Source organism: Schistocerca gregaria, chromosome 2 (assembly GCF_023897955.1).
Source record: "Schistocerca gregaria isolate iqSchGreg1 chromosome 2, iqSchGreg1.2, whole genome shotgun sequence".
NCBI lineage: Eukaryota > Metazoa > Arthropoda > Insecta > Orthoptera > Acrididae > Schistocerca > Schistocerca gregaria.
Window position 1 is genome coordinate 253,106,333 of NC_064921.1, and position 13,265 is coordinate 253,119,597.

General features: G+C 41.6%; 1 protein-coding gene across 1 annotated transcript in view; it reads right to left on the reverse strand.

Annotated features, from left to right (window-relative positions):
* Positions 1-13,265, reverse strand: part of LOC126335730 (trypsin-1-like) — a 53,701-nt gene that overhangs the window by 26,492 nt on the left and 13,944 nt on the right. The window lies entirely within an intron of this gene.

Sequence of the window (13,265 nt, forward strand, 5' to 3'; positions counted from 1 at the left end):
GGTGGAATATTCATGAGGATGAGAGAACTGGTCATTCATCCGTAGTCGTACTTTATCTACTCAGAAATACCAGACATCAATCTGTAATGCGGAATCGACCACTTGATATTACGAGAGCCGGACGAGCCAATGTAAAATGAGGTATGAGTTGCCAGTAGAGAAGATGAAACAGCAGAATGGGTCAAGGGACGTTTCAGAACTTCCAAGGTTGCAGAAGAGACTGTTTGTGACCGTGAAGCGGAAACGAGAAGGAACAGGGCAGATGTCGTGTAGGCTTACTGAAGGACAAGGACCATTGAGAATTACTGAGGCCAAAAAAGGAGTAATCACTGTAAATCGATGCTTCAGATGGAAGAGTGATCCCACTGGAAGATGGATGACTGGACGCGAATGATAAGAGTGACGAACCATGCTACACTATGTGACCATCAGATGGAATGGTTTGTGTTTGGCGAATGCCTGGGGAACGTTACCTGCCGTCATCTGTAGTGCCAACAGTGAAGAACTGAGGAGGTAGTGTACTATGTAAGAGTGTTTTTCTTGGTTAGCCATAGTCCGCTATCGTGCTTAAGAAAACGCAAAGTGCTGGAGAATATGAACACATTTTACAGAATTGCTACTGCGTGCAGTAGATGATGACATTGTATCAGCGCGATGATGCACCGTCTCATAAAGCATTATCTGCGAGGAAGTGTTCTATCGATAGTAACATTCCGAGAATGGACTGGCCTGCCTAGACTTCCGGCTTGAGCCCAATGGAGCACCTTCGGCATGAGTCGGAACGTGGATTTCGCTCCAGACGCCAGCTTCCACAGGAACAATGATTTTGGATGCTGGCGTCAGGAGTGAAATTAAGATTTCGAATCTTAAAGAAGAATGAGATGCGATTCCACCATAAACTCTCAGTACCTCAGCGAAAGAGCCCCCAGCAGAGTTGAAATGGTCATAAAAGTGGGAAGTGAACACACCGCATATGAACACCCACTAATAAATGCCCGGATGAGAAGTGATGGTATTGTTAAGTCTAGTTGCTCGGTAATTGCAATGAATGACTTGAAAATATGTGACACTGCCCGAAATCGGCCAATTTTACGTAATAAAGACAGCAATCGACAGATGGGAAATAGGTCTATTTGCTATAAACAGAGATCACGAATAATTCTCAGCCGACAAATATGTCCCGTTCTGATAAACAACACGTTGTTTCATCCTACGCATATCTCGCTTAAAGTCCACGAACGTAAAATTAGACAGGTTATAGCTCACACAGAAGCTTATCAACAAATCATTCTTCCCGCACACAATCCGTGGTTGGAGCAGCATATGGGGTACGTGACAGCAGTAGCCTCCGAGACCTACCATAAGGTGGCTTCCTGAGTATAGATGTAGATGTATATCTGAACCATTTTTATCAACAAGTCCGTTGCGTGATTTGATCCGCAAGTAATTATTTTTTTTTTTTTTTTTGAGCCATCAGTCTTGTGATTGGTTTATGCGGCCTGCCACGAATCCCTCTTCATCGCAATCACTTGCAACCTACGTCCTCAATTATTTACACGGTGTATTCCAATCTCTGTTTACCACTACAGTTTTTACCCTTTACAGCTCCCTCTGGTACCACGGAACTTATTTTCTGAATTCGCTGACGTCTTAAGATGTGTTCTATCATCCTGTCCCTTCTTCTTGTCACTATCTTGCATATATTCTTGTCCTCCCCGATACTCCGGAGAATCTCCTCATTCCTTACCTTAGAACTCCAACTAACCTTCAGCATTCTTATGTAACACCACCTTTCAAATGCTTCGTTTTCCTTCTTTTCTGGTTTTCCCCTAGCTCGTCTTTCACTACCACACAATACTGAGCTCCAAACGTACATTCTCAGAAATTTCTTTCTCAAATTAACGCTCATGTGTGATACTAGTAGACTTCTCTTGGCCAGGAATGCTCTTTCTATCATCATTAGTCTGCTTTTTATGCTTAGAACGTCGTAGGTTATTTTGCTGCCTTGATAGCAGAATGCCTTAATTTCATCTAGTCTGTGATCATAAAGCCTGATGTTAAATTCCTCGCTGTTCTCATTTCTGCTGCTTCTCATTACTTTCGTTTCTCTTCGAATTACTCTCAATCCCCGTTCTGCACTCATTAGACTGTTCATTACGTTCAACAGATCCTGTAATTGTTCTCCACTTCCACTGGAGGATAGCAATGCAGTCAGCTAATTCTTATCCTTGACATCCTTCCACTTTGAATTTTAATTCCACATTCTAACCTTTGTTTTATTTCCTTAATATCTTCTTCGATGTACAGATTGAACAGTAGGGTTGAAAAGCTACATACCTTACACCCTTTTTATTCCGAGGACTTCGTTGTTCGTTTCCCACTCTTATTATTCCTTCTTGGTTAGCGTACATATTTTGTATTACCCGCTTTTCCTGTGTCTTACGTCTATATTTTTCAGAGTTTCGAAAATCTTATACCATTTTACACTGTGTAACGCTTTTTCCAGATCGAGAAAACTTAAGAACGTGTCTTGATTTTACTTAAATCTTCCTTCCATTATTAACCGCAACGAAAGAATTATGTGACTTTATCTTTCCTAAAGTGAAACTGATCGTCATGTAACATTCTCAATTTTCTTATCCATTGTTCTATGTATTATTCGTGTCTGCAACTTGGACGCATGAGCTGTTAAGCTGATTGTGCGATAATTCTCGCACTTGTCGGCTCCTGCGATATTCGGAAGAGTGTGGATGATAGTTTTCCGAAGTCAGAAGGTATATCACCAGTCTGCGCACCAATGTGAATATTCGTTTTGTTGCCATTTCACTCAATGGTTTTAGAAATTCCAGTGGAATGTTATCTATCCCTTCTGCATTATTCGATTGTAAGTCTTCCAAATCTTTTAAATTCTGATTCTAATTCTTGACCCCCCTCTCTTTTATATCGACTCCAAGTTCTTCTCCTATCATATCTCCTATCATAGACGAGTCTTCCCCCTCATAGAGGTAATCAATGTACTTTTTCGACTAACTTCTCTCTTTCTTGCAGTTAACAGTGGAATTCCTATTGTACTCTTAATGTCAGCACTCTTGCTTTTAATTTCGCCGAAGTGTCTTTTCAATTTTCTATATGTTGTCTGCCCTTCCAAAAACATTTTCTTTTCGATTTCTTCAGCTTTTTACTGGAACCGTTTCGCCTTAGCTACCCTGCATTTCCTATTTTCTTCGCAGTTACCTTTTCTCTACCTACACTTTTCTTTCCCGTTTCTGTTATCGTCCCTCTTAGAGATATCCATTGCTCTTTAACTGAACTGCCTGATGATCTATTCCTTACCGCAGTACCTATAACTTCAGAAAACTTCCAGTGTATTTCTACATTTGTTAGTACTTTCGTACCGCACTTCTTTGCCCATTGATTTTTCCTGACTAATCTCTTAAACTTCAGCCTATTCTTCATTACTACTAAATTGTGACATGAGTTTATATCTGCTCCTGGGTGCGTCTTCCTATATCAGCCAGCTCTTTTGCTAATATACCTCCTCCTCTTGTGATTCCTGAATAGGTATTCGCTGTTACTAACTGAAATTTATTGCAGAACTCAATTAGTCTTTCTCCTCTCTCATTCCTAGTACCAAGCCAATATACTCCTGTAACCTTTTCTTCTACTCCTTGCCCTACAACGGCATTCCAGTTACCCACGAGTATTAGATTGTCATCTTCCTTTACGTTCTGTATTATCCTTACAAAATCCTCATATACGTTCTCTCTGCCTTCGTCATCCGCTTGCGACGTCGGCATGTATACCTGAGCTATCATTGTCGGTATTGATTTGCTGTCGATTCTGATGAGAACAAGTCTACCTCTGAACTGTACACAGTAACTCACTATCTCCATTTATTTCCTATTTATAACGAATCCTACTCCCATTATTCCATTTATTACTGCTTTTGATCTTGCCCTATGCTTATCTTACCAGAAATCCTTGTCTTCTTTCCATTCCGCATCACTGATCTCCACGGTATCTAGTTTGAGCCTTTGAATTTCCCTTTTCGCATTTTCTAGTTCCCCTGCAACGTTCCAACTTCTGCCATTCCACGCACCGATTCGTAGAACATTATCATTTCGTAGGTTATTCATTCTTTTTCCGATGGTCACCAAGTCTTTGGCAGTATCCTCCCGGAGACCCGAATGGCGGACTATTCCGGAATATTTTGCCAATGAAGGCACAATCGGGACACACTTTTCAATTGAAGGTCACATGTCCTGTGGATAAAAAGTATGTGTCTTTGTGTTACTTGAGATGGTTCTCGGGCGAGGCGTCGGACGTCGTTGTGAAAACTCCACAATATTCCGTGGCGCATCTGAGCGACGAAATATGGAGTTTTCGCAACGACATCCGACGACTCACCCGAGAGCGATATTTACAGTACATGTCTTTAATGAAATGGTTTCCATTGCCTTCTGCATTCTCACGTCCTTGATCATTGCTGATTCTTCCGCCTTTAGGAGCAGTCCCACCTCATAGCAAGAGAGTGCCCTGAACCTCTGTCCGCTCCTCCGGCCTCTTTGACAAAGCCGTTGGCAGAATGAGGGTGACTTCTTACCCCGGAAGCCTTCGACCGCCATTACTGATGATTTTCTCAAAATTGAAGCTGTGGCGGAGTTCGAAACCGGAACCGAGGATATTTTGATTATTAATTAAAGACGCTACCTCTAGACCACCAGTACTAAGAAAAAAAAAACTTTATCACGAGTAGTAGAGCGCAATTGTCTCTATAGTATGTTGAGACGAAGACAAAATACCTCGAATATGCAGTGATATTCTGTGTTTTTGTCACAAATGCGGTTACTACTAGGCCAATGCACAGAGTGACTCGTGCACCAGCAGTCTTCAGCTACAGCCGTCCTTGTCGACCTTGCAGCACCTCTTTTGTTTGACCGACCTTGGTCTTTAGGTTACCCTTCTGAGATGCGCTTGCGCGTTGACGCTGGATTCAAGTGCCCACTCGCGCTACGACGTGTTTCTGGCGGCTAAGAACTCAAATTTGCTACAGTGCCTGGACAGTCGCTAAGCCTTGTATGCGTCAAGTAAAGGGCGGCGCCTGCGGACATGATTTGTTGTGGCAGCGTGAATGGTGGGGCGTATCCTGGTGGTGGCCTGTCAGCTTAATGAGGAGCAGTTGTGCGGATCAACCGTCATTCTGGATTACAAATCAGAGCTCAGTTCTCACTTGTACTGTGGGACGTCATCAGCATTGTGACAAGCTAATGAGGGCAGTTGTGTCCGTCCTTCCTAGACCTGATCATCTGCCTCCACGATATTGTTTTAGTTAAAGTCAGAGGAAACTGTAATATTCATACCGTGTTCCAAAATATGCAGATCCTCGAAAAAGCGGTGAGAAATGGTTGTATATTGATAGACTTAGTTTCTAGCGCCCTGATTGAAGAGTGCTTATTCACGTAAAACCTCAGAAAAGTTCATTAAGTACTTAAATAACTAGCATCGTTGCAAGTAGAGCCTAAACTTACAGTGGCCTGGCTGCCGGTCACGTTATTTGTTACTCTAGTATTAACTAAACTCTTATGACCACAGAAGTACCGATAACTAAATATACCGTTTTAAACTTGTGAGTGATATACCTTGTGTGTTATGTGTACAGTTAGCTGCTGGTAGTAATCGCTTGTTTCTGTTAGTTTCGCTCTTTTCAATATTTTGCAAATTCGGCCTGAGCTATAGGAAGTGGCAGACTCCCATGAGGTTGGCCAATTTGGCAGAGGCTGACTCTCGTACTATTAATAGTTGAATACGACACCATCTACATGAGTTGAATGATTTGTTGTTAAATTTATTCACTCTCTTTCGAGCTGTCTAACTTGTAATTATACAATTTTGCTCTGTAACTGTTTTCTGTTTGCAGTAACCTTGAGTCTTGATATCTTTAAGCATCAGGTTAGGCTTCGAGAATTTGTTACAGGATGTATAAGTTATTGCAAGATTTTCTCACAATATATCATTGAGTTTTAAGCCAACTGTGAAAATTTAAATTTGGTACAGCACGTTATTATATTATTACTAGATTCAGCTTCTATCAAAAATTGTAAAATTTGGAAATATTACGTGACTACAGTTAGACTTAACTAAGATTTGGCTTAAGAAACATATTGAAGTTTTCAGTGAATTTCAGGCTCTATTGTTCGTTGACTAGTACTCAGTGCTGGGCCGTCTGTGATTGGCCACATTAATTTTTTTTTTTAAATTTACTTTCTTAAACTTAACTTACTTCAAAATAGTGTGTCAAAGATTTACCTTGTAAAGAAAGTAACGTGAATATTCGGGTCAATGGTTTTGAATAGAGTCTTTTATCATTTTATGCAAATGTTAAAAGCTATCATCTTATCGGTTTTCATAATTTCTGTATTGTGATTTGAAACTGATTGCAATAAAATCATTTTCAAAATGAATCATTTATTTTCGGCCCAGCACCTCACCACTTCCTGCCTGCTCCGTACTACTACATACAGTCCAATGTTTTGGTACTGAATGGGTTGTGTTCGAAAAAAGGGGAGTAATTTGTGTTCAAATGTGTGTGAAATCTTATGGGACTTAACTGCTAAGGTCATCAGTACCTAAGCTTACACACTACTTAACCTAAATGATCCTAAGGACAAACACACATTCCCATGCCCAAGGGAGGACTCGAACCTTCTCCAGGACCAGCCACCCAGCCCATGACTGCAGCGCCTTAGACCGCTCGGCTAATCCTGCGCGGCAGTTATTTATGTCTGTTATAACTTGTTTATTGGACTCAAGACATTTTCCTGCGGCAGATTTCGATGTCTGAGAACATGCGCAAGTCAGACGGCGACGATTCCTACCATCAGCGACATCTCGCAATATTGTTATAGAGACATTTGTGGTCTGCCCTCTAGCACTGTTCAGCCTGAAGTAACCGTAGGACTCTTCGTTAGCTGTTAGTCCATTGAAAAGAATGTTTCGGTATATTGTTGACATATCTTTCTGATGCCGTAGTTTGATGGAAAGAGATCGTTCCAGTACTCTGCGCTGTATACAAAGACTCGCGATGTAATTAATGAGAATTTTCAGAACTCCAGTGCCGAGTCTTCTGCGCTTCACACACGCTAGAAAAGAAAACGTATTTCAGGACGAGCGTCTTCATCATGCATTTTCTGTAACAGCCAATTGCATTACTGGCATTGAGCAACAGTGTATGAATTGATCACTCGAAGCTCTACTGTTACATTACAACGCTTGGGTTAGAGCTTGCTCAAACTCTGTATCCAGATGCTACTGACATAACAGCTGAACAGCTAAATGGTCAACAATTTTTCCAGATTCTTTCCATGGCGCAGTGGTTAGCACACTGGACTCGCATTCAGGAGGACGATGGTTCAATCCCACGGCCTGCCATCCTGATGTAGGTTTTCCGTGATTTTCCTAAAGCGCTCCAGGCAAATTCCGGGGTGATTCCTTTGAAAGGTCACGGCCGACTTCCTTCCCCGTCCTTCCCTAACCCGATGAGACCGATGACCTCGCTGTTCGGTCTCTTCCACCAAAACAACCCAACCCAACCCAACCTCTTTCCGTTGCCGCTCATAAGTTGTCAATTTCAGCCGAAAAAGGCACGCTACATGCCAAAGTTCAAGGAATAGAACTGAGATACGCGGAATTCTGAGAGTGCCTTCCACGGTACTTGTTTCCTTGGAACCCTTATGCCATTCGTAAGGTACAGTGTCATCGCCTAAACAAATGCGATTCATACATGCATTGCTTCTTCTTTTCATTTCTTTTGGAATTTACATGTAAGGTGGTATCCAGTTCCCCATTAAGATAACGTCATTTCCAGTCTCCTTCCGTACTTACCTACAGTGAAAGCTAGCACATCCCTCGCACTTACTCATCACTTAAACACCGTATATGTTAAGAGAAATCCCAGATCCCATAAATGACCCGATTTTCTTGCGTACAATATCAAGAGGACGAAATTATTTTGTTGAGCTTTCTCGGTATTTTACATTACTTCAGCATTCCACGAGCATTGTCCAGGAGCCTCGTTACGTTTCAAGACTGCGCTCTAGTTCGCTGGTTTAACCACCAGAGGATCTACATTTTAGATTTTCATAGTATTCTGGATGATTTATAGCTTTCAAGAACCTCATTACTCGCATCGAGTGGGACTGCGATACAGGATTTTGAATTCGTAAGATGCACTATCTTCATTTTCACAGTTTTATTTTCTCACACAGAAGATAATATGTCATTTTCATCAGATGGGTCGGGATTTAGGAGGAGCCTAAGTACTTACTTAAACGCTTATGTTTCCACGACACGGTATAATTTCTTTTAGATACAGTCGGAAAATCACTTACACCTGATCTTTTTCATCGTCAGTCTCTCACATTCTCATCCAAACACACATACACGAACACACACAGGTGCTTGTGTGCGTGTGTAATAACATCCCCCACATGCACACACCATCAACACAGAGCCACGCACATACAAAACTGCGTAACTGGCCGCTCTTAGGCAGCAGGTATAATCAAGCTACGCGGGGACTTCAAATAGTATGTTAAATGGTATTATGATAGGCCAAGGAGCCTTTACTGAATGCTGCAGCTCTCTTCAAAGTGATACAGATGCATGACACTGTTTTTCATCATGTCTGTAAACAATTATCGGTACATTCTACCAATAGTACAGTTCCTCGACAACAACAAAACTGCTCTTTGGTTACAGACCCGTTCGAGAACCGCAGTGAGAACGTCCTCCTTGCCGGAATATTTACGGTTGCTGGAAATCAATTCCTGAGTTGCCTGGACAATGTCGTCTGTGGTCTATATAGAGACCTTCTTTTCCGATCAGCTTTGCTGGTGTCTATTTGGCCTTGATCAAATTGTTGAGACCAGTTTACAACGGATAGGCGCGACATTGAATTTGACCCGTACACTGCCAGCATCTGAAGGCGAGTATGTGTGCAATTTCCTGCGTTCTTCAGATTTGTATTACATTTACAGATGCCGCGCCATAAGACTCGCACGCTGTGGTGCTCCTGTTATTCGTACCTCAGCAGAACAGTGTCCGCAGGCAACCCAGAACTTGGTCTCTCTTCTGACAATGCGTCACTCTTGTTTGGCAATGGTCGTAGCTTGGAACGACATGTGTAACTTATTTATTGAAGTGCCTTCATAGATGCCAAATACCACACAACTGCGGAACGCAGCCATAGGCGTGTGCTAACCTGGCAGCTGCAACGCTCGCTAATCGGAAATGGAAAGTCAGCAAAAGTCGTGTTAGGAGGTAGCGACGGACTTGCTGACGCCCTCTAACAACATTTCTACTCTCAGACTTGTCCAGACCACTGCAATGACAGAGTAATATTTTCTGAATTTCTCATCGATAGTGGTAGTAGCTCGTGGTCTCGCGGTAGCGTCCCGGGTTCGATTCCCGGCGGGGTCAGGGATTTTCACCTGTCTCGAGATGAGTGGGTGTTGTTGTGTCGTCTTCATCATCATCATTTCATCCCCATTACGGTCGGCGGAAGGCAGTGGCAAATCTCCACTAGGACCTTGCCTAGTGTGGCGGTGCGGGTCTCCCGCATCGTTCTCCTACTCTGTCAAGGAGTATGGGACTTCATCATCAGTGGTAGAGGACGAACAGCGTGAAATTTCGTTGCTAGTCAACTTCTCCTCCGCAACTCTATCCAATAGCACTTAGTATAGTACGTTCTGTGACAACATGCAGAGCGGGGAGAAACTGTTCTCATGACATAACATTAGCTACCGCGCTAGTGAAATTTGCTTAGGTATTTCCCTTCAGCTCTAGCAGTGCACACAGCTCCATCAGTTAGTCGATGTCCCTTTTTTTTTACAATACTACCCAGTTACTTTCTTCATTGGATTCTCCAGTCGATGTTCTATTGTGCGTACCCTCTCGATGATGGTGACATCTTCTGCTTCGTTGTATATCATATCACTCACTCAAGTACTTAAGCATTACACATTGGTAGCCATTTTAGACCTTTTACATAAGATTCTCACCTCACCTCTCTATTTCAGACTGGGACACTGCCGTAAACATTGGCATGTCCAACACAAAGTCCCATAGCGCGTGTGAGAAGCATAATTAAATTAGGTAATTTACAGAGCATCGATGAGGCAATGGGATAAGTACCGAGCAGATTTGCCAACAGGAGGAGCAATCAATCTTGAGTTTGCTGATAAAGCAGTACTTGAGGTACCACGTTCGAACACTGATTATCGCTTTTTTTCATTCGTTCACAAAGACTTGGGTATATACTGTAATGATAACACTCGTCGCCAAGCTGCATACATCGGTATTACGACGTAGAAACCTTCGTCTCTGCAAACTGGCACCGTCATGGCGTCACACTGCAATGTTGAGGTACCAGACCTCGTACTATTTACAGCACTTTTTTTAAGTTATGCTTACTGGAACTCCTTTACATTAAACGTCTGCCAGCCGCGGTGGCCGAGCGGTTCAAGGCGCTTCAGTCCGGAACCGCGCGACTGCTGCGGTCGCAGGTTCGAATCCTGCCTCGGGCATGGCTGTGTGTGATGTCCTTATGTTAGTTAGGTTTAAGTAGTTATAAGTTCTAGAGGACTGATGACCTCAGATGTTGAGTCCCATACTGCTCAGAGCCATTTGAACCATTTTGAACGTCTATTTAAGCTGAGGCAGCATCATGGGTTGATAGAATTTCTAACATCATTGCGGATTGTGACCCGCAGAATGAAGACAGTCTCCACATCTACGATTACATCTATTGCACGTATCTGTACGTTATAGAGAATAGCAATACTTTAATATGTTTTGTGGCATTTGTTTAGCATTTATAGCAATGGAGGCTGTCATACAATGTCTTGGGTGTATTTTGATGGCTCATTGTCTTTGCAAGGCGAACAAAGTCGAAGTTTCGTAGTGATTTTGCCCTGGCTCTGAGCTGTATGGGACTCAACTGCTGTGGTCATTAGTCCCCTAGAACTTAGAACTACTTAAAGCTAACTAACCTAAGGACATCACACACATCCATGCCCGAGGCAGGATTCGAACCTGCGACCGTAGCAGTACCACGGTTCCGGACTGCGCGCCTAGAACCGCGAGACCACCGCGGCCGGCAGTGATTTTGCTTACATCACTATAAACATGTATTTTCTTTATTTTATGGGATGTCGACTGACATTGTCCTTGAAACTATCGCGCCGCTCACTGTAATCATCCTTGCTCGTGCACTTACATTACAAGCAGTTCATGTCTCTCTGCAGTTTACGTGATATCTCGGTAGTAAAAACGCCTTATTCCTTCCTTCACTAATGAGACAACTGTGTTACGCCTGTGTTGTTGGTTGTGTAGTTTGTTACAGGTTTTTATTTTTGCGAGCTATAGTTTTCATACATGCAACTGCACAAGTTGAATATACATTTTACGTATTTAGATGCCGCTGCACCATGACCATCACAATTTTCGCACATCTGACGTATTTTTAGGCTGTTGTGAGAAAGGTTATAGAAAAAGTACCATCTGTAAATCTTTAAGGGAGCTTTCTGATTGAAAACAGTAGTTCTTGTGCATAACTTTCTATAGGCCTGTGTAATTTGTAATAGTAGCAATAACTGGCAATCAATAATATTATTTATGTTTTATCTATTAAATACCATGATACATGGTATTTAACCTTACTAAAATGTTATTTGAGAACAATTTAAATGTGAGAATGTATACTTTGAGGGTGTGCTGCAACATTCATCAATAATAGGCCTAATTAGCTACATTCTATCTATTTTCGTTTTTACCACAGCTTTTAGCTAACACGTTTTCCTGCGGTTATAGGCCTAGTGAGGTTAGTTTTACGACATCACATTATTAGGCGTAACTTTTGAAATGTCAGCTGTTGTTACATATGGAAATCGGGGGTTGGGGTACATACTTTAGAATTTTGGACATTAATTTGGCAAATATGTATATATGTAGAAATTAACTCATGCTTTCTTTTACATTGCATATGCATGTGATGTCACATTCATTGATTTGAGTCTTGCAGCGATATTTCATATATTGACCTCAGCTAGACAATTGATAGCCAGTGGAATATATTACACTTTTTAAATTCTCATGATTGCGGTTCACAGTCATATAAAAATGTAGCGTTGGGGTACAAACTTACACTTTTGGGCATTAATTTGGAAATGAACTCCAACTTTCTTTTACGTCGCAGATGTATTTTTGTAATATTGTGACATCTTATTAATTGATTTTAAGTCCTACTACGTTTCTTCGTGTACTAATCCCAAGTAGAAATGTAAGAATAGCAACTTTCCCGCTGACAACGTGTTTTACACGTATTTTAGAAATTTTTCAAAATCTTCAATACGCAAAATAATTACTTTACCAATTTTTCCGTTTTCTAAATGTGCAGTAATCTGTTGGTGGCAGTAAGACATCGTGGTATACTGATCAGACTTCACTCAGTTTTACAGTACAGCCGTCTGCTGGTGACAGTAAGCACTCGTTTTCTACAGTAACAACCATCTCCTGGTGACAGAAGCAAGCAGAAAGTGAAACAGGACTCCTACCAACCGATCCCTTCTAGTCATGTTGTGTCACAAGCTTCTCTTCTCCCCAATTCTATTCGATACTTCCACATTAGTTATGTGATCTACCCGTCTAATCTTCAGCATTTTTCTGTAGCAACACTTTTCGAAAGCTTCTATTCTCTTCTTCTCTAAACTATTTATCGTCCACGTTCACTTCCATACATGGTTACACTCCATACAAATACTTTCAGAAACGGCTTCCTGACACTTAAACGTATAGTCGATATTAACAAATTTTTCTTCTTTAGAAACGCTTTCCTTGCCATTGCCAGTCTTCATTTTATATCCTCTCTACTTCTACCATCATCAGTTATTTTGCTCTCGAAATAGCAAAATTCCTCTACTGCTTTAAGTGTCTCATTTCCTAATCTAATTCCCTCAGTATCACCCGACTTAATTCGACTACATTCCATTATCCTCGTCTTGCTTTTGTTGATGTTCATCTTATACCGTTCTTTCAAGACACTGTCCATTCCGTTCAACTGCTCTTCCAAGTCCTTTGCTGTCTCTGACAGAATTACAATGTCATCGGCGAACCTCAAAGTTTTTATTTCTTCTCCATGGATTTTAATACCTACTCCGAACGTTTCTTTTGTTTCCTTTATTGCTTGCTCAATATACAGATTGAATAAC